This window comes from Neoarius graeffei, chromosome 6, assembly GCF_027579695.1.
Source record: "Neoarius graeffei isolate fNeoGra1 chromosome 6, fNeoGra1.pri, whole genome shotgun sequence".
Classification (NCBI taxonomy): Eukaryota; Metazoa; Chordata; class Actinopteri; order Siluriformes; family Ariidae; genus Neoarius; species Neoarius graeffei.
Window position 1 is genome coordinate 59,019,177 of NC_083574.1, and position 22,753 is coordinate 59,041,929.

At 42.3% G+C, this 22,753-nt stretch overlaps 1 protein-coding gene and 1 long non-coding RNA gene across 5 annotated transcripts in view; one reads left to right on the forward strand and one right to left on the reverse strand.

Annotated features, from left to right (window-relative positions):
• The window catches only part of pskh1 (protein serine kinase H1), a 55,364-nt gene that overhangs the window by 10,784 nt on the left and 21,827 nt on the right, over positions 1-22,753 (reverse strand). The window lies entirely within an intron of this gene.
• Positions 6,356-21,991, forward strand: LOC132888035 (uncharacterized). 4 transcript variants are annotated; one of them, XR_009654892.1, is made up of 20 exons: positions 6,356-6,448; positions 7,625-7,975; positions 8,109-8,177; positions 8,294-8,363; positions 8,537-8,637; positions 8,723-8,988; positions 9,175-9,273; positions 9,397-9,464; positions 9,594-9,807; positions 9,906-9,941; positions 10,064-10,183; positions 10,267-10,351; positions 10,464-10,585; positions 10,686-10,762; positions 10,834-10,917; positions 11,122-11,199; positions 11,839-11,850; positions 19,660-19,754; positions 19,887-19,958; positions 20,054-21,991. It is a non-coding gene; the product is annotated as an uncharacterized LOC132888035 (long non-coding RNA). The 4 variants fall into 4 exon arrangements; XR_009654893.1 differs by lacking the exon at positions 11,839-11,850 and having other exon boundaries at positions 8,109-8,214; XR_009654890.1 differs by lacking the exon at positions 11,839-11,850 and having other exon boundaries at positions 6,357-6,448.

Sequence of the window (22,753 nt, forward strand, 5' to 3'; positions counted from 1 at the left end):
CGACCGATCTGCCGGCCGGTTTAATCGGCCGATTTTTGCCCTTTTTTTTTAAATAAATCAGCATCAGCTGATTTTTCTTATTTGGTTGCGCTGATTTAAAGTCAGGCACGATAGCTACGTAGAATGCGGCGTGCAAAAGACCCAAGCCAACAAACGTTTCAGGAGTCAGCAGAGAGCCTACAGGTAAGGCTTCAATTCTTACATTTCAATGTCCTAAAGTCATATATTTGCTCTCATGATGGTTGTAATCTGTGTGTTGCTTCATTTAGCAAAAGGAAAAATGAATAGCATTTCAACTGCATCGGAGTTGTAGGATTCCTCTCGAAACGTTGCGATGCGTAGCCTTGTGGCCACGAGTGCGTCGGGAATGCGTCAACTATGTAAGCCCCCTTAACGCTGGTGACCGCTATGTTCCGATCTAAACTGTAGTAACGGACAATCTAAGTGAAAAGTTAACAAAAAGAGGACTCAAAACTAACCTGTGAACGTATTAGAACATTGCCATCCCATGTCCATTCGTTTTCGCGATGTATACATGTTTGGTTTGATTGTGAACCAGAGACTGATGCTAGACCTCTGTAGTTCCTATTTCTGGTTTCCTGCACAGCATGCTGGGAGATGGAGTTTTATATTGTTGAAATGGAAATGTGTGAAAATTCAAGGCATGGAACTTCCACAGTGAAACTGTATAACTTGAGCATGTATTTTGCCGTTTTGAAGTAACTGAGTTGTCACATCATGGAAGTCTTGCACCGTTAGTCTATTGATTATTCATTTTAATACATTTAAGTCATTAATTTGTTAATTTTGAAATTTTCAATAAATCGTGTCAAGTTTAAGTGTTGTGCGTCCTCTTACTAGTATGATATTTTAGCATGCCAATTAAGGACAATACGATAGCATATCGGCCCAAAAAAATCAGCAGCTCATATCGGCTATCAGCTGACTCTGACCTCTAAATATCGGCATCGGCTTTAGAAAAACCCATATCGGTCGACCTCTAAGCTCAAGCAAATAAGGAGTCAGTTGTGGCAACATTCTTTGATATTGAAAAAGCATATGATGTGCTCTGGAAAGAGGGTCTCTTACTTAAATTGAATAAAATGGGAATAGAAGGCAAAATGTTCAATTGGATTAGAGATTTAAGGAATAGAACCATAGAGGTAAGAGTTGGAGCAAGCCATTCAAAAATCTACGCTATAGAAAATGGTACCCCACAGGGTAGCGTCTGCAGCCCAATTCTATTTAATATAATGTGTTTAACAATATTGATTCCAGAATCAGTAGAGCACTTTATGCAGATGATGGAGCACTGTGGGTGAGGGGCTGAAATTCTGATAGTCTAATGCCGCTTTTCCACTACAAACGCGGCTGTGCCGTGCTGAGTCGGGCTGAGCGGGGCTGTTGGAGTTGCATTTCGACTACAACCACGCTGAACCGTGCTGGCTGGAAGTGGGTGGACACATTGGGTGGAGTTAGCGAAAGTGGGTGGACGTCACGTGATGTCGTTAAGCAGTGCAAACAGTGACATCAGTGACAGTGGCGGAACAAGTCAGAGCCGGGGTGGGGCAAATGACCGGGCCCTTTATTAAAGCTTATCATAACATAATTTTAGGCTACAAAATGTCCGCAACTGCAGTGTTTACCAATTTCAACACTACCGGGTGCAACTATGTTATTTAGTACATCAAGTCCTTCAAACGAACATGTAACTCAGAAACAAACATTAGGATACTGTACATGGCTCATAATAAAACATCAATAGCCTATACTGCGCACATTATTTGAAGGGCATACGAATGAGCGCTCAGAGGTTGCAACGGTGACAGGAAGAGTCAGAAATAAACGGAGGGCAGTGCAAACCTCACTGAATGCACTGTGTTTACCAATTTCAACACTACGGGGTGCAACTGTTATTTTGTACATTAAGTCCTTCAAACGAACATGTAACTCAGAAACAAAAAAACATTAGGTGACATACTGTACATGGCTCATAATAAAACATCAATAGCCTACTGCGCGCATTATTTGAAGGGCATACGACGAGCCTTGCGCTCCGCGAACTCGTTCACGATGCTCTGTATGTCACTGATTCAGTGAGCTTTTAAGCGGTAGTCTCACGACCCGAATAGTAAACAATAAACATGGAGGACATGGAGTCGTTAGTGTTGCTGGTCTTGGTGCTGTGGCTTGTTGTCACCGACAATGCCAACAGATACTGGCAAGAGCGTATAGATGAGGCGAGGCGCATAAGGCTTCAGAGATTCTCGTAATTCGTAATTATTCTCCTTCCGGGTTTGTGGTGTTTACAGATCCCAGCGTGCTCGCGGGGCGTGTGTGGGCATGTGAGGACACTCCTCCTCACCAATCAGTGCACAGGGGAGTGTCTGCTCACGCCCCCAGCCTCACTCGGCACGGCTTGGCTCGCTTCAGCCCCACTCCAAAACGGTGCGAGTTTTAGGGGCTAAGCAGGGCTGAGTCGTGCTGGTTTTTGGTAGTCGAAACGCGAGCCGTGTCGGGCTGAAGTGAGCTGAAAAAGGGTAGTGGAAAAGGGCCATTAGGGACAGAATGTAAATGGCTATAAATGAGGTTGAAAGATGGTCACATGAGTGGGGGTTTCATTTATCTGTTGAAAAGACACAAGTTATGTTTCTCAAAGGGTTAACCCTACAGTGGACCTCAGGTTGTATGGGCAGCCACTCAAGCAAACGGATAAGTTAAGATACCTTGGTGTATGGTTTGATGATAAACTTTCTTTTAAAAATCATATTCAAAAGGTTATAGACAAATGTAAAAAGGGAATTAATATTCTGAAATGCTTAGCAGGGAATGACTGGGGGGCATCAAGCACATCCTTGAAAAGAATTTATAGTGCCCTAATTCGACCAGTATTGGATTATGGATGTATAGCATATAATTCAGCAGCCAAGACTTCCTTGTTAGAGCTAAATAAGATACAAGCCAAAGCCCTCCGTATATGTTGGGGTGCCTTCAGGACCTCTCCAGTCCCAGCACTTCAGGTGGAAGTAGGGGAGATGCCACTGGACCTCAGGTGACTGAAATTATCAGTATCGTATTGGCTAAACCTACAGGGTCATGAAGACAATCACCCAACCAAACCGGTACTAAGGGAATGCAGTTTTGGGTGGGATGGTAATCAGCAGGCAGATCAATTGGGGATCAGTGACATTCCTCTTTGCAAAACAATTACAAGGTCAATCATTCCCCCTTGGTTATTTTATTTCCCTATTGTAAATTTGAAAACTAAGGAGATGGCAAACCAGAATGTACAACAGTATTTAGAAGTAATGTATGATGACACGACACAGATGTATATACAGATGCTTCTAAAGACGCAACTGGTAAGACAGGAGCAGCAGTATTCATCCCCAGCTACAATATAAGTATTGGGAAAAGGATGTCAGATCACTTGTCAGGTTTTTTTTTTTTTTCAGCAGAAATGATGGCTATTCTACTGGCCCTGCAGTGGGTGGAGGAGGTGAAGCCTAGTAAAGCAGTTATTTGCTCAGATTCTATGTCTTCCTTAAATAGTATCCAGAGTGGAAAATCTACATGCTGACAAGATCTCTTAGATGAAATTAACTATCTCGTATTTAAGATTATCAACAACTTTTATTCAGTTCACATGGGTTCCAGCTCATAAGGGGGTTGAGGGCAGTGAGAGTGGATAAAATGGCCAAAGAGGCCATCAAGGCAAATGAGGTCGAGTTAGAAGTCCCATTAAGCAAGGCAGAAATTAAAGTAATAATCAAAGACAACATCAACAAAATGTGGCAGGAGAGATGGAATACAGAGGAGAAAGGAAGGCATCTATATAATTTACAAAAGGAGGTGCTGTTTAGAAGGGGTGGTGAACTGAAACGACAGGAGGAGGTTTGGTTGACGAGGCTGAGGATGGGACACACAAGTCTAAGGCCCTGTCCACACGGCAACGAATTCAGGTGACTCCGATACAATTGCTTATCGTTTAGGCCTGGTATCCACACGGCACCAGCGTTGTGGGTGCCCAAAACGCAATCTTTTTGAGAACGGGTTCCAGAGTGGAAAGATCTGGCAACGTTGCCGTTGTGAAGTCGTCTGGATGAGTAAAACAGATTTGTTTACGATGACGTCACAACCACATGACTGAGTGCTTCACGCCGGGTAGAAGTGTAACGAACTCGATGCGAGTTGTCAACAAATCCTATAACTTGGTTCATGAAACGCGCTTACAAAATATTTTCACTGTGAATATTTATTATGTAATGGTGCAGAGAGAGAGACTCTGCCCTTAGGGCAGAGTCAATCCCACCAGCAAAAATGGGGGGGAAAAAGTGATCTCACCTCTTCAGATGTTAGTTTAAGTCCTACAATACATTCTTCAAAAAGGGCGTAGAAGAGCAAATTAATCCGTCAATGTGTAGCATTCAATTTATTCCGGACCATTAAAGACGCCGCCTTCTGCGTAGAATCATGCGTCATCCTCGCCGCCATATTGGATGGGTCAAAGCAGAGAATAAAGATTAGCTGCATTTAACTGTACCAACAGGTTTGCTGTCCAAACGAGATCACATGGGATTACCTTTCACAGGTGAGACTGGAAAAATACTTTTCATTGTATTTGGTCATTATAATGTAATTTTACGAACAGATTTTCCTGACTTTGTGGCTAATATGAAGTCTCGCGCATAAGTTTATGCGCATGCGTCCTTACTACTTCTATTGTTCTGGTGTCTCCGAAGGGACAGTCTTACAGCGCCCCTAGAGGTGTGGCATGTGTATTGCATCGTTTTCAGCAAAGCGTTGTGTTGCCATATGGACCTGATATTTTACTGATCGTTGCCCATTTGGATGTGATATATTTTTAAATAACATCTCATTGTCGTGTGGATGTAGCCTAAATAGTGGGTTGTATACAATAGGGAAACATCATTCTGGGGCCTGTGCACACTGTGGAGAAGTAGAAAAGGTTGAGCATGTTATACACTGTACACAGTATTCCAATGAAAGAGAGAAGATGGGGAGAACATTAAGAAAATCTGTAACTATAGACAACTTAAGTAAGCCATTCACAATTGGCAGTAACCGCTCTAACACAGTATTTAAAGGACACTCAACTAGCAAATAGAATTGTTTTTTTTAATAATCAGTATCCTCGTAATTGGTTTACGGGAAGGTTTGTTTGGTTATCCTTGTAATTGGTTTACGGGAAGAGTTTGTTTGGTTATCCTCATAATTGGTTTATGGGAAGGTTTTTTGGTTTGGTTACCCTCGTAATTGGTTTACGGGAAGATTTTTTGTTTATCCTCGTAATTGGTTTGCGGGAAGATTTTTTTTTTTTTTTTGGTTGGTTATCCTCGTAATTGGTTTATGGGAAGGGTTTTTTTTTTGGTTACCCTCGATTGGTTTACGCGAAGGGGTTTTTTTTTTTGGTTTGGTTACCCTCGTAATTGGTTTACGGCAAGGGTTTTTTTTTTTTGGTTATCCTCGTAATTGGTTTATGGGAAGATTTTTTTGTTTGTTTGGTTACCCTCATTGGTTTACGGGAAGATTTTTTTTTTTTTGGTTGGTTATCCTCGTAATTGGTTTACGGGAAGGATTTTTGTTTGGTTATCCTCGTAATTGGTTTACGGGAAGAGTTTGGTTATCCTCGTAATTGGTTTACAGGAAGAGTTTTTGTTTATCCTCGTAATTGGTTTACGGGAAGAGTTTGTTTGGTTGTCCTCGTAATTGGTTTATGGGAAGGTTTTTTGTTTGGTTATCCTCGTAATTGGTTTACGGGAAGATTTTTTTTGGTTGGTTATCCTCGTAATTGGTTTACGGGAAGGTTTTTTTGTTTGGTTCATGGGACAATTTGGCTTGAGTTTCTCTAAGCTCCGGTGAGGTGGGACGAGGGCTGATAGGGCATGCCCGCCCTCTGAGCACCAATACACGTCAAGAAGAGCAAAGATTAACTCGAGCATGCATCTCTTGTTAATATTCTACTCCATTCTATTTTACCATTTCAGCAAGAAGGCTAGAATTCTTCTGTGACCTTGTCTCACTGTGTATTGTACTGTTATGATAACACATTGCTTGAGACATATTGTATCTTTTTGAACATTCTATCAGTACGTGACCTGCTCAAGGTCTGACTACAGACTCAGTTTTGATTTATTCTCATGTAAGCATTTGCAACGATTAATATCCCTTGATCACACCTCAGCCCGGTAGATGGCAGTAATGCACATCGATTGTTAACCGCCAATAAATCGACAGAAGAAGAAACTTGGAGGGTCTGACTAATCATGTAGCCCACAAATTAATCAGCCATCTGATTTGACGATACACTTTTGAAAACAGATGACGTCTACAGGAGGACTCTGATTGGACAGTTGTGTGCACGTGTCTGCTGGTTATATAAAAAGCCGTGTTTGAATTTGCTCGGCCCCTTCTGGCCACATCACAGGTAAGTGAACAGTAGATCAGACACAGTGAACATGTTTAATTTTCATAGTGGGTGAGAGAATGAGAGAGCAGTGCCTGCTGATTCATCAGTAAGCTTTTTTTCATTTTTAAATTTCATCATAGCATTATGCTCCATTGCTAAATTGTAGCAGCGTATGTAGAATACAATGCTGACATTGTAGCATGACTGCTTTTTCTATATCAAAACTTGGAGCCAAGCCATAAGCTTACAGTGCTAACTGTTTTAATATGAATACATCTTTAACAAAAATGAGATTAACAAAGATGGATATTAATCTCTGGTGATTTTACAGTTTTGTTTCTATTCATGAACATTAAGCCGAGCTAAAAGCTGACGGAGCTGGGCTCGCTGTGTAACTGTGGTAATATGAATACATCTTTAACAAAAGTGAGATTATTAAAGGTAGATATTGATCTCTGGTGAGTTTACGGTTGATTTGTTTGTTTCTATTCATGAGCATTAAGCCGAGCTAAAAGCTAACAGGGCTGGCTGCTTTTAGCTGGAGCTGGGCCTCACAGCTTGAGCTGCCCCCATTTTAACACCAAGATACTGCCATTTTAGGAAAAGTCATAAAATTTCAAGTTGGGGGGACATTAAAAGGGTTTTCTCTGCTGTTAAAGTTTCGGGTCATTTTTGACCCAAAGACATCAGGATGGTTAAACAAAATTCAGGTTATTGAAGATAAACTCATGATTTTGGGGTGGATCTTTAATTTAAGCTGGTGTTTACATTAAAGTTGAAAGCTATATATTTATCTATATATTCAGGCTAGTGTTTATATTAAATTGTGAATGTTAAATATGATAAACTGTGGTTAAATGTTTTGGTATGGAGTTAAAATATACTGCCTATATGTAATTTAAGTCTATTGATTAAATGGAGAAGGGAGCATTTTCATACATTACTACAACTTTTAGTAATTAATGTACATTTTGGTGATAATCCTGCACATTTGCTGAAGTTGGTGGTATTTTATTTGTGGGGGATGATTATAGTGCAAGTATTTTTCTTGAGGGGGGGGAAAAAGTTTACTGAAGTCAACAGGCAATGCTCTGTGCTCTCACACCATGAAAAGTAAACATGTTATGTTATGCTGTTGACTTGTTGCTCACACTGACTCCAAGTAACAGGACATTTTTTCTATTTTTATTGCAGGTTTTCTTTGATTGTGACCAGAGGTATAAGTACTTTATTCACAGCTGAGACTGATCATTGCACTCAAGACTCATCGCACTCAACTCATCCTCAAGACTCCTGGAGCAGATTTGTTCACTCACACTCGATCACATTTCACGTTTTTTTATATATAATTTATTAGGTTCTCTTAGATCATTTTACATCAAGTAGTTAAGGTAGGTTAAGGTTTAGGTCAGTTAAACTTTGGAAGAAGTTTTTTTTGTTTGTTTGTTTTCTGTCCAGCAGGATGCTGAGGAAGGGAAGGAGGTCTGAGGCACCGATGGAGGAAGCTTGACCTGGAGGAGCAGACTCCCTTCACTTCCCCCGAAGGTATTTACACAGTAGATAAGCTTCTGTGTCACAACTGTCTGCATGAAAATAGCTGTAGGAATGTCACATCAATCACTTTCTTTTTAACTGCTGAGTTCTGTCTGCCATGTCATTGATGTTAATGTTTCATCAGATGGTGTCGTTCAGAGTCGAGGGCCAGGAAGACCCACCCACCCCCCGCTCCCAAGCTCCAGTCAGCAACGTATGTTCATATGAGACATTGTCTGAGGTTTAATGTGGTGGTTTTTTTTTTTTTGTATTACTTTTTTTGTGTCTTGTTTGAACTTGTCTCTTATGCTTATTATTTTATGTTATCAGTTGGTTGGATCTTCACCCCCAGCCAAGCCTTTCTGGAGCATGGGAGATGTGCTTCCCAAAGTTTGACCACGTGAGTATCCACCTGTTTTATCCCTAAATGATCAATAAATTAATTCATCAATATTAAGCCTTTTAAACTGGTTTTCTTTTCTGTACTGTTTTACTTGTATAAACGAGTGATTCTTTTCCTGGTTTGTTTTCAATTCAATAATGCCGTTATCTGGTTTGTCTTTTACTAAACAGGCCAGGGTACCGGGTTCCGCCATCGTGTGTGGAAGTGGCCAACCTCAAAGCTCACAGGACGGAGCCACAAGTTGGTCATCCCACTGGAGTCTCCTGACAAGGTGTTATTGTCCAGTTTATGAAGAAAGTAATTGATCTTGAGAGGGATTAATGATTTTCATGCTAAAGAAATTTTCTTTGTTGCAGTTCGTTCTGATTGTCGGGGACTCCCACCTCTGGTCCCTTGCGGACGGTTTTGCCGTGATGCCAGAAGGGAAGAAGTTCTCTTTTGGTGTCATGTCGACCCCTGGGGCCCACACTGCGGACGGAGGTCCTGCATGCTGATCTTCCTTGGCCCCCTGACGTGGTGTGTTCATGCCCCCAGCAACAACCTGACGGCGAGCAGGACCATCGACGAGGCAGCCGTTGATTATGCAAGTTTCCTCACTGCTGTGAGGAGCCGCTGGCCGGAGGTACGTGTTTTCATGTCTCGCTTGTCTTGTATTTGTAGTTTAACAACACACGAGATGCGTTTAATCTCAGAGTAATCAATGTATGAGCTTTTAATAAATGTGTAGTTATTGTAACGTGTGATTTTGAATGAAAATGCCGATTTGGTAACGAATATGGTTTTTTGTTTTCTAAAATGTTTTCTACAGGTTTTTGTGCTGCAGTCGTGTGTCGTCCCCCCCCGCAGGAGGATGAGACGTACCAGGTCCTCCTGCGCCAAGAGTACCACCGCATGACGGCTCGTATGGGTGTGTAAAAATGTTAATAAAACAAGAAAGAAATGTACTTAATGTCTGTGATATAGTAATGAACATGGTCATAATACATGTGTGGATGTTGTAATGACTTGTTTTTCATTTTTATATATTTAGGTGTGAGCTACTTCTCTGTGGTGGAGCACTTCCCCCTTATGCGCTTGGATCTCTGGAGCAGAGATGGTGTAAGTAGAATATCTGTGTGATAAAGTCTAATTTGTTGTAATTTCTCGTGCTGACATGAACCAGTCAACATGAGCTACTCTTTTATAGTTGAACTTCGTCTGTAAATGGATTTGTTGTCATGTCTGCAGGTTCACCTGAGCGACTGTGAAGGGATGGGCATCCTCACCCAGCTGCTGTGGGCTGCCATAGAGCAGTTCCTTGAGACACCACCTCCTCCCCCGGTGTCTCCCACTCCTTTGCAGCCACTTGGGAAGGTATCTCCTAAGCTGGTTGTGAAGGGAGAGTTATGTGCTCCTGTCTCCTGACCCCTTCCAGTGGAAGGTCATTGGTCAGAGAAGCAAGGTTAGTAAAGTTTATTATATTGTGCATTTACATTTTGGTGAATGGCTTCAGTTATAATTAAAAAGCATCTATTTAATCAAATGTGATAACTTTCCCAGTCGCAGGTTCCTGGTCAGGCCAGCGTGGCACAGCAGGTGAGTGATTTTATTTATTTTTTGCAATAAGTTAACTGGTTAATATTTAAAGTTTGTATATTTGACCAGACAAATGTTCATGTGGGGTGTTTGTGTTTTTTTTTTTTTTTGGTTGTTCACAGGAGTCCTTCCTCCCACTGAACCCAGTGTGGTTCAGTAGCCCAATCCTTCGTGCTGTGGAGGTGTCTCCTTCTTAGCTGTCTGGCATGGAGGACTGCAGGTCTCCTCCAGTGAGCAAGAAGGTAAATTGTCTGTCTCTTCTCGACTGTGTTATAAAGCTTCTTGTTCTACAGTTACTGGTGCCATCTTTTATTTGGTGGTGCAGGTGGCCTCCCCAGCGGCAGCCAGACATCATAGGACTGCAGAGAGACGCCCGCCCCCACCACCACCGCCAGTCTCCTGTGAACAATGTATGTCACACAACTGACACAGTGAATGTTTACAGTTGACACGGTGTCTTCATGGAGACATAACTAGACTGTCTGTCTGAATTTTGATGTATTTGTTCTCATCTGTCGACAGCTGGTTGGATCCCCTCCAACCAGGCTGTCAGAGACTGGAGGATGACACCCCCTCCAGCCCGGTTCCTCGGTCCAGGACCATGGATGGACCATCCCCCCCGCACCCAAATTTCAGTGACCAACGTATGTTACACTCTGCCCCAACAGACACAATCTCACACAGAACACACATTGTGTTCATGGAGACATTAAGTTTAACATGTTTGTTCTCGTGTGTCAACAGCTGATGGAGTCCCCTCCAGTCAGGTTGTCCTGCAGTTTGGGTGATCCGGAGACCCCTGCTGTTCCCCGGTTGTGAAGGTAAGTACTATTCCTATTAAGTAAAGCTCATAATGTCCTTAAAGTCTTCATTTTACTGAATTATTTTTCAGGTGCCCAGGATGAAGACTCCTTCACCAGCTGGACCATCCAGGACCATTAAAGATGTGGCCCATCAGTCTCCTTGCCCAGCTAAGGTATTTACTCCACAGTTGACACAGAACATGTACTGTAAAATCAGCTGTAACTACATTAAACTGGTTCATTTAACATCTGATAGCATTATCTTTCTCTGCAGTTCACAAGTGTCAGTGAGAAATTGAAATACACTTTTCTTGTATCAACTTGGTGCGTTGTTTCCTCATTGTCTAAATATTAATTGGAGTTATGACTTATCACAGACATGGACACAGTTTCCCTCATTGACTTCCTGGCCCTGGATAATCGACAATGGACTCTCCAGCTCCCCTGCTAAAGAGGTCAGGACATTTACATTTGGGTTTATCGTGGGTTTAATAAAGTGCTTGTGGGTGTGTAGTTTTTCAACTCAAATGCATAAACAATTAAAGAAGAAATAATTAAGAGTAATAGTCTAAATAGTTTGATATGGCTTTAGTGATTGTTTCAAGATAAGTAATGGTACAGAGGTTTTCTAAATGATTATCTTGGTAAACTTACCAAGTTAATAATACTGGTCAGAGAACCTCTGTACTTGTAAAGTCAACATCCTGCAGTGTCAGTGTGGTGAAGGTAGTAGCCTCCTTTAAAGGACCTTTTAAAATCCTCCTTTAAACTTTATTCTAGAAGACCATGGGAAAAACAAGAACACACGATGGTCTCAACATGTTTGAATTTTAAATAAGGAATAATGTAATGTGTAGCCAAGTATACTTGCCATAATGTGTAAGATTGTCAGCTTTTTTTATAGATGTGTTTAATTGATCTGACAAACTTGCTGAAAATGAGGTTGTACAACAGTTTATAATGTGATTAGTTATGACTGCTATTACTACTAGTAGTAATAGTTAACAGTACTAATGACGATGCTGGTAATAATGGGTAGTAACTACTAACTAATTGTGACTAACTTACTAATTAACCTTTTAACATCTTTACAGGCAAGCGTCAAGGTAAGTGCAACAGTAAGTGGGGGTCAGTCTGTCGCTGTTAGGGCTAGCCAGTCAGACATGAGGTACAGTGAATTCTCTAGGAATCATCAGTGTTCCTGCATGTCCCTGACTTTTCTCACTTTTGAGAATGAGGGCTGTCACTTCAACACAGCTGTCCTTGATGGAGTGCTGGCACAGGGCGATTCACTGTACATAGCAGTGAAACAACAGCTGATCTTGGAGAGAAGATACAATGATGACCATCTTGGCGTTGAGGAAATGCCAAAACAAGTCCTGACAGACACAAATATGTACGATGTCCACATGTCCGGCATTAAATGTGGACTCGTCAAACCCAGCAGCGATGGAAACCAGGGTCTCTCTTCCCTTGCTGAAGAGCTTCAGTGTCTGTCAGGTCATGTTAGGCATGCGTTCATCATTGTATCTCCAGAGGTTATTGCAGTTTTCTGACAAATCGGGGAGGTATGGTGTGTTTGATTCACATGCCAGAAATTCAACAGGTCTACCAGACCACTACAGAACTGCAATCATGAAGACCTTCACTGAAATCAGTGACCTGGCTGAGCACCTGCTCAAACTCTTTGCAGATCATGGACCTTTTGCCACCTATGAGTTTGTGCTTGTCATTTGAAGCCGTCGGTTCCAGTGAATGTCTTCAGCAATCGTCAGTAGAAAAAGTCTCCAGGACAGCTCTCCCTCCAACAAATGAAAATATCTTAATGAGGTAAAAACCAGCAACAAAAGGCCTGAAGAAAACAAAATGGTAGCAAAGACCAACATGCACCAGTGTGCCATGTTGTCAAAAAAAGTAATATCAGTATATGAAAAAATAAGTATGACAACTGCCTGGAATTTAGAATGGAAAAAAATGGAAGCAGGCAAAATAAAATTCACTAGACAATCGTAGGAAACAAGTTATTGTCTTTCAGCCATTATTCAAAAGTTCAAAGAAAGAGAGAATTCATTATCCAAAGATAAGGAAGATCCTGCATTCCAGAGTAGACAAAAAAATTACATTAAAGATAAGTATAAGGCGGATCCCGCTTTTCAGAGTAGACTAAAATTACACTAGACAAGTATAAGGCCGATCCTGCTTCTCGGCGTAGACAAAGTATATATGATGGAGTACATATCCGACCAGCGCTTTAGGCAAAAGAAAATGGAGTGTTTCAATGCTAGGTACCACAGTGATCCTGAGTTTAGGTTATGCTGTAGCCAGCGCAGAATAACCAAACTGTCCACAGATACTACTTTTTGCATCTTTAGCAAGATGCAGAGGGCATTAAGGATCAAAAGAAAATATAGGAAGCTAGTGCCCCACACACCCCTGCCATTCACAGGCTGTGATTAAAGGAACAGTCCACCATACTTCCATAATGAAACATGTTCTCCGAATTGAGACGAGCTGCTCCGTACCTCTCCGAGCTTTGCACGACCTCCCAGTCAGACGCGCTGTTATTCCTGTTAGCAATGTAGCTAGGCTCAGCATGGCCAACGGTATTTTTTGGGGCTGTAGTTAGATGCAACCAAACTCTTCCACATTTTTCCTGTTTACATAGGTTTATATGACCAGTGACATGAAACAAAGTTCAGTTACACAAATTGAAACGTGGCGATTTTCTATGCTATGGAAAGTCCGCACTATAATGACAGGTGTACGAACACCTTCTGCGCGCTTCGACAGCGCTGTCGAAGCGCGCAGAAGGTGTTCGTACACCTGTCGTCATAGTGCGGACTTTCCATAGCATAGAAAATCGCCACGTTTCAATTTGTGTAACTGAACTTTGTTTCATGTCACTGGTCATATAAACCTATGTAAACAGGAAAAATGTGGAAGAGTTTGGTTGCATCTAACTACAGCCCCAAAAAATACCGTTGGCCATGCTGAGCCTAGCTACATTGCTAACAGGAGTAACAGCGCGTCTGACTGGGAGGTCGTGCAAAGCTCGGAGAGGTACGGAGCAGCTCGTCTCAATTCGGAGAACATTTCATTATGGAAGTACGATGGACTGTTCCTTTTAACCCTGTGATGGAAGCCGCATCACAGCATTTTGTGAGAATTCGTCATGGACCAACGTGCGTTTGTATGGTGTGTAACAGCAATGTTTCCTAATCGGGTTAAATTATGCAACGGGAAACTACACCCAAAAATCCAGTGTCAGCAGCCTGCTTAACAGGCAAGTATGTCCATTTTTGTGACAACTGCTCTGAACATTGCTCTGTTACACGAGCAACTGCAGGAGTGGATCTGTCACACGTGTGACAGCCACTTGAAGAGGGGACGCATACCACCAATAGTCACCGCAAACCGACTGGAGTTGGCACCAATCCCCCCAGAGTTGGCTACGCTCAACGTGCTCGAGAGGCAGCTTATTGCAAAAATACTGCCTTTCGCCAAGGTTATCGCTCTGCCCAAAGGACAGCAAAAAGCAGTCCACAGAGCTGTTGTGCGTTCCATCAGAGATGGAAGCGACGGTCAACAGTCTCCCAAGACCCAGATTGGAAGCGCAGCTACTTCAGGTTAAATTAAAGAGGCGCATTAACTATAAGGGCTACCAGCATTTCTATACCGTTAACATGAAATGTTTTAGTTGGCCTGGCTACGCTTAAAAAGATGCATCCTGAGTATCAGGATGTATCCATTAATGATGGTGCCACTTTTGACGAGTCAGTCAATAAAGACGACTCGCAGCATAACGTTGCTGATGCTGCACAGCCGGAGCAGCATCAGGGAGACCTTGAGGCTGGCATAGACCTCTGAGGTTTTTAGTAGTCAGAACGACCCGGACCCCGATAGACATCAGCCCAGGGAAGCTGATGAGCTGAGACCTGGCCTGACTCTGGACATGTGTATGCAGCTGCCTGACCTTGCGCAGGAAATTCTTACATATGGCGATGGAATATTTAGCGTTGCCCCCACCCAGGGCAACAAACCAGTAGAGTTCTTCGCCATACCGAAACTAGAAGCCATGGCTTTTCCTGTGCAATTCCTGACAGAGCACACTGGATGAACCCAGAACCTTCTTGCTCTCGCCTAGCATGCATCTTAATTGCAGGCTGTTTGCTGCTGATACACGTTTTGCTAGCGACCAAACATCTTTTCTTTGTGCAGTTTGTCACAAACACACCTGGTGACAAACAGCATGTCTATTCAAATGCGCAAAGTCAAGTCCAGAGCTCCAGATGGCAGTCATATTAACAACCTCATGCTCCTGGACCAAGACGAGGTGCAACGGCTCATTATGAGCCAAGACGCAATTCGGTTTATGCAACCTCTTCGAGGCACCCTGGTTTATTGGGAAAAAAAGTCCATGCCATGGTCCGGCAAATTGGCAAACCCTTTTTTTTTTTTTTGCAACGTTCGCTGCTGCTGAGATGAGATGAGATGGCCTGAGGTCATAAAAGCTCAGCAGGGAGAACTAGGGGACTTTTCAGAGCTCGACTGGAAAGCGAAATGCGATATTCTGCAGAGCAACCCCGTAACAGTAATGCGCATGTTTGAAAAGTGAGTCGATGTTCTGATCAACCTTATCCTCTCACCAGCACAGCCCATTGGTGAAGTAGAGGATTACTTTTATAGGGTTGAGTTCCAAGCTAGAGGAAGTCCCCCATATACACATGCTAATTTGGATAAACGCACCCAAATTTGACGACACCTTTTGATGCCAAAGTAGCAGCGTTTATAGATCGCTACATCTCGTGTGAGATGCCTGACCCCGAGACAGACCTGGAGCTCCACAGAATTGTCTTGGAGGTTCAGGTGCACAGCAGGAACCATTCCAAGTCCTGCAAAAAAGGCAACGTTGCCTGTAGGTTTGGCTTCTCTAAACTGCCTGTGGATAAAACCATCACTAGGCCCCCCCATTGATCGCCCCTCTGAAGGTTTAGACAAAGATCCAGATGAGGCTGCTGCTAGAGCACTGAAGCAGGCACTCACTAAAGCGAAAGAAGGCCAAAGCCAAGCTTCAGCAAGTTAGATACTTGCTCATGGATGCAGGCGCTTCATTTAGCAGCTTGATGGAGTTGCTCGACCGATGTGGTTTGATGCACAAGGAGTACCGTAAGCTCTTCCACCACACCGCGAACGGCAACATCGTGGTCCTGAAGCGGCATCTGAATGACTGCTGGGTTAATCAGTACAACCCAGACCTGCTTCGTGCCTGGAACGCCAACATGGACATCCAGTACGTTGTGGATGACTACAGCTGCATCATGTACATGATGTCCTATGTGTCGAAGCCAGAGCACAAGATGACTGAATTCCTTAAGAACATCAAAAACGTAACAGTCCAATGTAAATGAGCGTGACGAAATGAAGCAGGTTATGCAGGCCTATGTTAAACAGAGGTCAGCACTCAAGAGGCTGTTGCTCGCACCTGCAGCTTACGCCTGAAGAGGTGCTCCCGGGCTGTTGTGTTCCTTCAGACCGATGAGGAGGGTCTGAAGGAGTCACCCTATTGGCAGACTCAAGCAAATGGAGCCGGGTTCGGAGGTGTGGATGTCGGGCCTGCCTGACAAATACACCTGCAGGCCTGTCGATCCAGAGTGCACATGCATGGCAGAGTTTGCGTCAGAGTACAGGGTGTTGTACGGACAGCAAACTGAAAGTAGAAGCGGCATCCCCCTCTTACATGACATGGGCTTTTGTTCAGAAGAGGACTGGAAAGCCAGCAATTATTTCCTCGCTTCTCAGAAGAAAACGCCTGAAGTTCTATAGAAGACTGCTCAAACTTTATCTCCCACACAGATCTGATGACCTGAGAGATGACGCACACCCGACCTACGAGCAGTTTTATAAGTGTGGCCAAAAGGGGGGCATGTGTGTCAGACATCGTAGACCACAACAAACAACGCTACGAAGGTCAAGGTTGAAAGCTTGATGAAGCGTTGGAACAGTATCAGGTGCACAGCCCTATAGTTAATGATTTGGACTCTTGTGCCTGAAGTAGAGGCAGACCAGTTAGTGTCTTGCAGAGCAAGAACCTGACGAGCGTGAAGACCAAGTAGTAGTTCCGGAATATGAATTCAAAGATGGGAGGAGCTCTGTGCCTAGGATAGAGGCACCACAGTTGAGTCCAGACTTTGTGAGAAAAATGTATCAAAGTCTGAACGAAACGCAGGCTTCTATCTTCTACAGCATGTGTCAGTGGTGCTTTGAACTTGTGTGGGGCCACGATGTCAAGCCGTTTTATTACTTTTTGACCGGGGGAGCTGGCTGTGGTAAATCGCACGTAATCAAGTGCATTCACCAGGAGGCAACGAGGATTCTGCGGGAGTTCCCCAGATTCCGGGACCATGCAGACGTGTCCCAGCCTGCGGTGCTGCTGACTGCCTTCACTGGCGCAGCAGCCTTCAACATCTCTGGCGTGATGTTGCACTCCGTCTTCAAACTGCCAAGATCCTTGAAGCCACCGTATCAAGGTCTTGGAAATGCCCTTGAGGTCCAAGCGACGCTGTCCAACGTGGAGATTCTTATCATTGACGAGATCTCCATGGTTTCCAAAGAGCTGTTCGCTTACATCAACTGGGGTTTTCAACAGATCCAAGGAAACAAGAAGCCGTTCGGAGGAATTTCTGTCCTTGCTGTAGGTGACTTTTTCAATTGCCACCTCTCGGTAAAGCCAAGCCGCTGTGTGTATGCAGAGATGGAGTTTGATCTCTGGAAGGATCACTTCACTTCAAAATGGTCATCCTTAGATCATGCGACAGAAGGACGATCGAGCTTTTGCTGAGCTCTTGAACCGCCTGAGAGTGAAGCAAAAGCTCGATCCTTTGAGCGATGAAGATGGAGGGTTGCTCACACAGGCAGTGGCCGATGTTGAGGATTGTCCAGTAGACAGGCTACACATATATGCTACCAACAAAGTTGACCGTCACAGCTCTTGACACCGTAGCCTCCCTCCACCAGGATGCCATTGACATCGCAGCTCAGGATTACCAGAAAATGCCTACAACCGGCTGCATGACTATGGTGTTCACTGTTAAAGGTAACCAGCGAGACTTGCCTGACAACATAATGGCTGACCAAGGAGTACACGTTATGTTGACCAGGAATCTCGACGTGGAGGACGGAATTGTTAACGGAACATTCGGAGCCATCTCGCACATAATGACGGAGAGCGAGCTAAAATATAAAGTTGATTGGACTCCAGCTGGACAATCCCACAGCAGGACAGATTCCGCAAAAAGATCTTGGGTCCCTCAGATAATCTGGCCTATATTGAAAGGTCTGAGGAGAACCTGAGCAGCAAAAAAGGGGTTGTTCGTCTCCAGTTCCCCATGAAGTTGGCTTTTGCCTGTACGGCCCACAAAGTACAAGGCATGACGATGGCGTCGGCGGTTGTGTGCCTGAAACGCGTCTTCGAACCAGGCATGGCTTATGTAGCTCTAAGCCGCACAACTTTGCTGGGAGGTCTGACCGTCTGCGACTTCGACGAGAGAGATCTACGCCAACCCCGAGATCAAGACGGCTCTGGAAAGTATGCCTCGAGCGTCTTTCCACAGCTGTAGACCGTTGAGTTTTCAATCTGTGCGACAAACTCAAGGTTTTGACAATTGTCCACCACAACACGCAGGGTCTGCCATGTCACATGGTGGACCTGAGAGCACATCACGAGCTCCAACGAGCGGATGTGCTTTGCCTTGCAGAGACTCATTTGTCAGGGTCTTCTGTAGCTGAAATTTTTCAATTGGAGGGGTACGCCATGTTCCCACGTAGCAGACAGCTGTCTTACAACAGCTGTGTGGACATGGCTAAAAAAGATGGAGGTGGAGTTGCAGTGTACTGTAGACTGTGCACGCAGAGCCTCGCAGGTACATGCAACAGGTCACTGATTTGGAGTTTGCTGTTAAAATTGAGGCTCTGGTCAGAGTACTATTGGCAACTGTTTACAAACACCAAATCTTTGTTTGGGAATTTTTCTCCAAAACTTGAAAAACCTCTTGGACTCATTGGCCATTTTAAATCACCAGCCCATCGTTGTTTGTGGTGATTTTAATGAGGATCTCCTTTCAAAAAGGGGGGGGGAAAGCATCAAAGATTTCAGTCCAGAGGTTACACTCAGTCCACCACTGAGAAGAACACACTGACCACTTTTTTTTTTATATTTCACATCCTGATGAATGTCTTCAATCCGGTGTTCTCCAAACATAGTTACCACAGTCCGGTTTATTGTATTTTGACTAGGCCTCTCCAGCCAACACATGGTCCATAGAAAAGTTTGAGTTTGTGTATTTAACGTATGATGTAGTTTCCGGGCATTCCTTGAGCCTGTTCAATGAGTAGTTTATGCTCAATGTTTGTACTCTCTGTAATGTAAAGTGTTTATTGACAAACTCTTTGTAAACTTCATTGTTTCATTTTGTAATAACTTGTCTGCGTGGGTGTTTTTTCTTATTGAATTGTTTTTCATGTACGTGTTCCAGGTCACTCAGTTTGCTCAATGAGTGCCCAGCTTTTCAACTGTGTAGTATTATGTCAATGTTGAAGTTATTAAGACTAATCATTGTAGTGGCATGTGTTGGCTGGAAATGGTTGAATCTTATTATGTAACTGTAGTGTAATTGTATGTATTTATGTAATAAAGGGCTCGCATTATCTTGTGTCCTTGTTTATTGAGCTGATGAGAACGACAGTCAATGTAAAATGTTAAGTAATTAGCTTAGCTAATGTAAATCTGTAATGTGGGTTTATGTAAAATCAAGCTGCATGTCAACCAGGTCCATCACAAGGTGGGTATCTCTCTTCCTTTGAATTATTCATTCGCATTAAGTAATGTAACTAAATCCCCCTCCCTTTCTCTTTTCTAGTCTCTGTTCTCTCTTTACTGGCCATGTTCAACAGGAGGAGTGTCTCACAGCAGAGTGAGGAAGAAATCAAGAGGACCACAGCTGATCTTGTGCCAGTGAGTACAGCCACCAATCACAAAGGGAAGAAATATTTCATAACATTGCTCAAGTGTTTTAACACGATGCTTTGAAACCTGTAACTTTGTCTGTTTTTTTTTTTTTTGTGTGTGTTAAAATCTGGGAACAAGATCTAGGATGAAGACCTACAGAAGACTACAGCAGCTCACTCTCCAGTGAAGACAGCAACCCAGGAGAAGAATGTAAGGGACATTTTAGCATTGTATCTTCAATTTTGTATATCAAACAACACTTTGAAAAGTGCACCTGACTAATGAATACTGTTTTAAAATTACAGGAAGAACAGGCTCAGACCTCCAGGAGACTTTTTTCCTTTTATCTTTACTTTCCTGATGGATTCAGTTGTCTTGTTTTCACAGCTTTGTTTCTTAGAAGATTAGGTCTCGTTGTATTTAGTATGGAGGATATGCACCAGGTACTAGGGTGTGTGATTAGTTGACCGGTAGTACCTAATCTGCTTTTTGTTGCTGCAGTAATGCTTTTATGGCTGAGGACTACAGTTGACTTGTTAACTTGAGTTCAGTCCTAAAGTTTCCATCAATGAAACTGTCTTCATGTTAAACTGTTCATGTTTATAGTCATGCTGTCTGTTGTTGCCCAAATGAGGATGGGTTCCCTTTTGAGTCTGGTTCCTCTCGAGGTTTCATGTCTGAGGGAGTTTTTCCTTGCCACCGTCGCCACAGGCTTGCTCATTGGGGATAGATTAGGGACAAAATTAGCTCATGTTTAAAGTCGTTCATATTCTGTAAAGCTGCTTTGCAACAAAGTTTAACACTATACAAAGACTCTTGTTTTGATTTTTGCTGACTCATCAGGTGTTTTTTCAATGCCTTGATTGCTTGTGTTTTATGGGAAAGTAAACCTAATCTGCTGCAAAATGTCTGTTTATGGTTTTTTATTATTGCTTGCTAGGTATTAGCATGTTAGCTAGCTGTTAGCATCATAGCAAGTCACACAGTACAGTACAACTCCTGCGATAGCGACTGCTACGCGCACTGCATCCCTCTCTCAATTTCCCCTGGGGGAATTGTCGTCTCGAGTGTTTTATACTGTTTATATTGTCTGAGTTTAGTCTGTCTTGTTCTTATCTAGTGTTCATACTATTTATTCTGTTTATTGTTTGAGTGTTTAGTCTGTCTAGTTCCTATCTAGATTGTTTATACTGTTTTTGTTTTTTCAATTCTATTTTTATTTATTGCATTGCCAGTTTGTACTGTGGATCAGAGAGGACTGATATTTCATCTGTGCTGTACAGTATGTCGAGCATGTATAGCATATTTGACAAAGTTGACTTGAAATTTCAAAATGTCTCACTTTCGACATTTGATATGTTGTCTATGTTCTATTGTGAATACAATCAGTTTGAGACTTGTAAGTTATTGCATTCCATTATTTACAATTTGTACTTTGTCCTAACTTTCTTGGAATCAGTTGTAAATGAATAAATAAAATGACATGGGGGGGGGGAGACAACAAAAGGAAATAAAGTAAATACATTAATCTTCTTTGAAATACACACGAGGGGTTTATGTGGATATGGTGCCTTGTTTAGTGTCAATTAGTCTAAGGGATTTCATGTACTCTTTAAACTCCTGCAAGAAACTTTTAAAGTTGGGTGGAGTATTTTGTGTATGTGAAATTTTGCCATACAAAATGAATAGGTTTGTAATGAAGGTGTCATTTTCTCCATGGACAAAATACATTATCACACTTCTGCAGTCAATTAAGATGTTTATCTTGATTTTACACACTATTCAAGTTGAGACCAGAAATTGATTGGACACAGTGGTAGAATAAATGAGTTAAGGTTTCTGGGTCCATATTGCAAAAACTGCATTTGTTTTCAATGTTTAAAAATTTAGAAATAAATTTGTTGGATATCTAGTGTGTAAAATTGATGTGAACCTCTTTTATTTTATTGGAAATACAATACTTAAGGCAATGTCCAGGCCTTCTTCCAGTCATTGTCCATAAAGATGTTATCCCAGAATGCTTTCCCCTGTGGAGTTATTTTCCTCTTTTCATAAAAAGTATTAGAGCTCAGTGACACAGCAGGGCTGTTAGATGTGATGCGCTTAGACTCTGCCTCCCAGCCCATTTCTGATTGGTTAAAGACTGCATCGCTGAAGAATTAACTGTATGCTAGAAATGTGCAATGTAAAATTTATGTCTCTGCTCTATGAACATTAAATGACAGTTGTAGTACTACATTTAATTTGTTCCTCTTCAGTAAGATTTTTTTGACTGGTTAGTGTTGCAGTGGATCCAGAGCCTATCCCAGGTATGAGATGGGAATAGATTCTGGATGGGACCCCAGTCCATCACAGGGCTGTTCCTAAAATTATAGAAGAGAGAAAACAGAACAATCATGTATAACTCTTTTACATGAAACTTTTTTTTAATTGAGACATTTGATAATTAACAATTCACTATTCCGAGGAAAACAGTTATTTAACATGATCCAACAATATTCTTCATTAAAATAAAAACACCACAACGTGTATTCACACTTTTCCTTCAAGAGACTGCTGGATCAGCTTCATCAAATGGAAAATTTATCAAACTAGGTTTATACAAAACACCTGAACTCCACATATACATCTTGGGAAATCCATGAACTTGGTACTCTTCATTGTTGTTTCTCTCTCTCAATGGTACATTTCCTTAACTGACAATTTGGCAAAGGATTAAATTTATTAATGCATCAGATGCAAATTCAAACTTAAATTTCCTTCCTTAAAAACAACCTTCTCATTAGCTAAAATAAGCAGTGGTTTTCCCAAAAGAAGTAGAATTTACTGTTTTAAAAAAATCACTTACACTGATTCATAGTGATAAAGAATGTTAAGCTTTGAATGAGAAATGTATAGCAGACAATTACGCCAGCAAAAAAAAAAGTTTTCAATAGATTGATAACCAATATGCTATAACTGCTTCAAATTTATCTGTCTGGCCATGCCAGTGTGGAAAAAGCAGA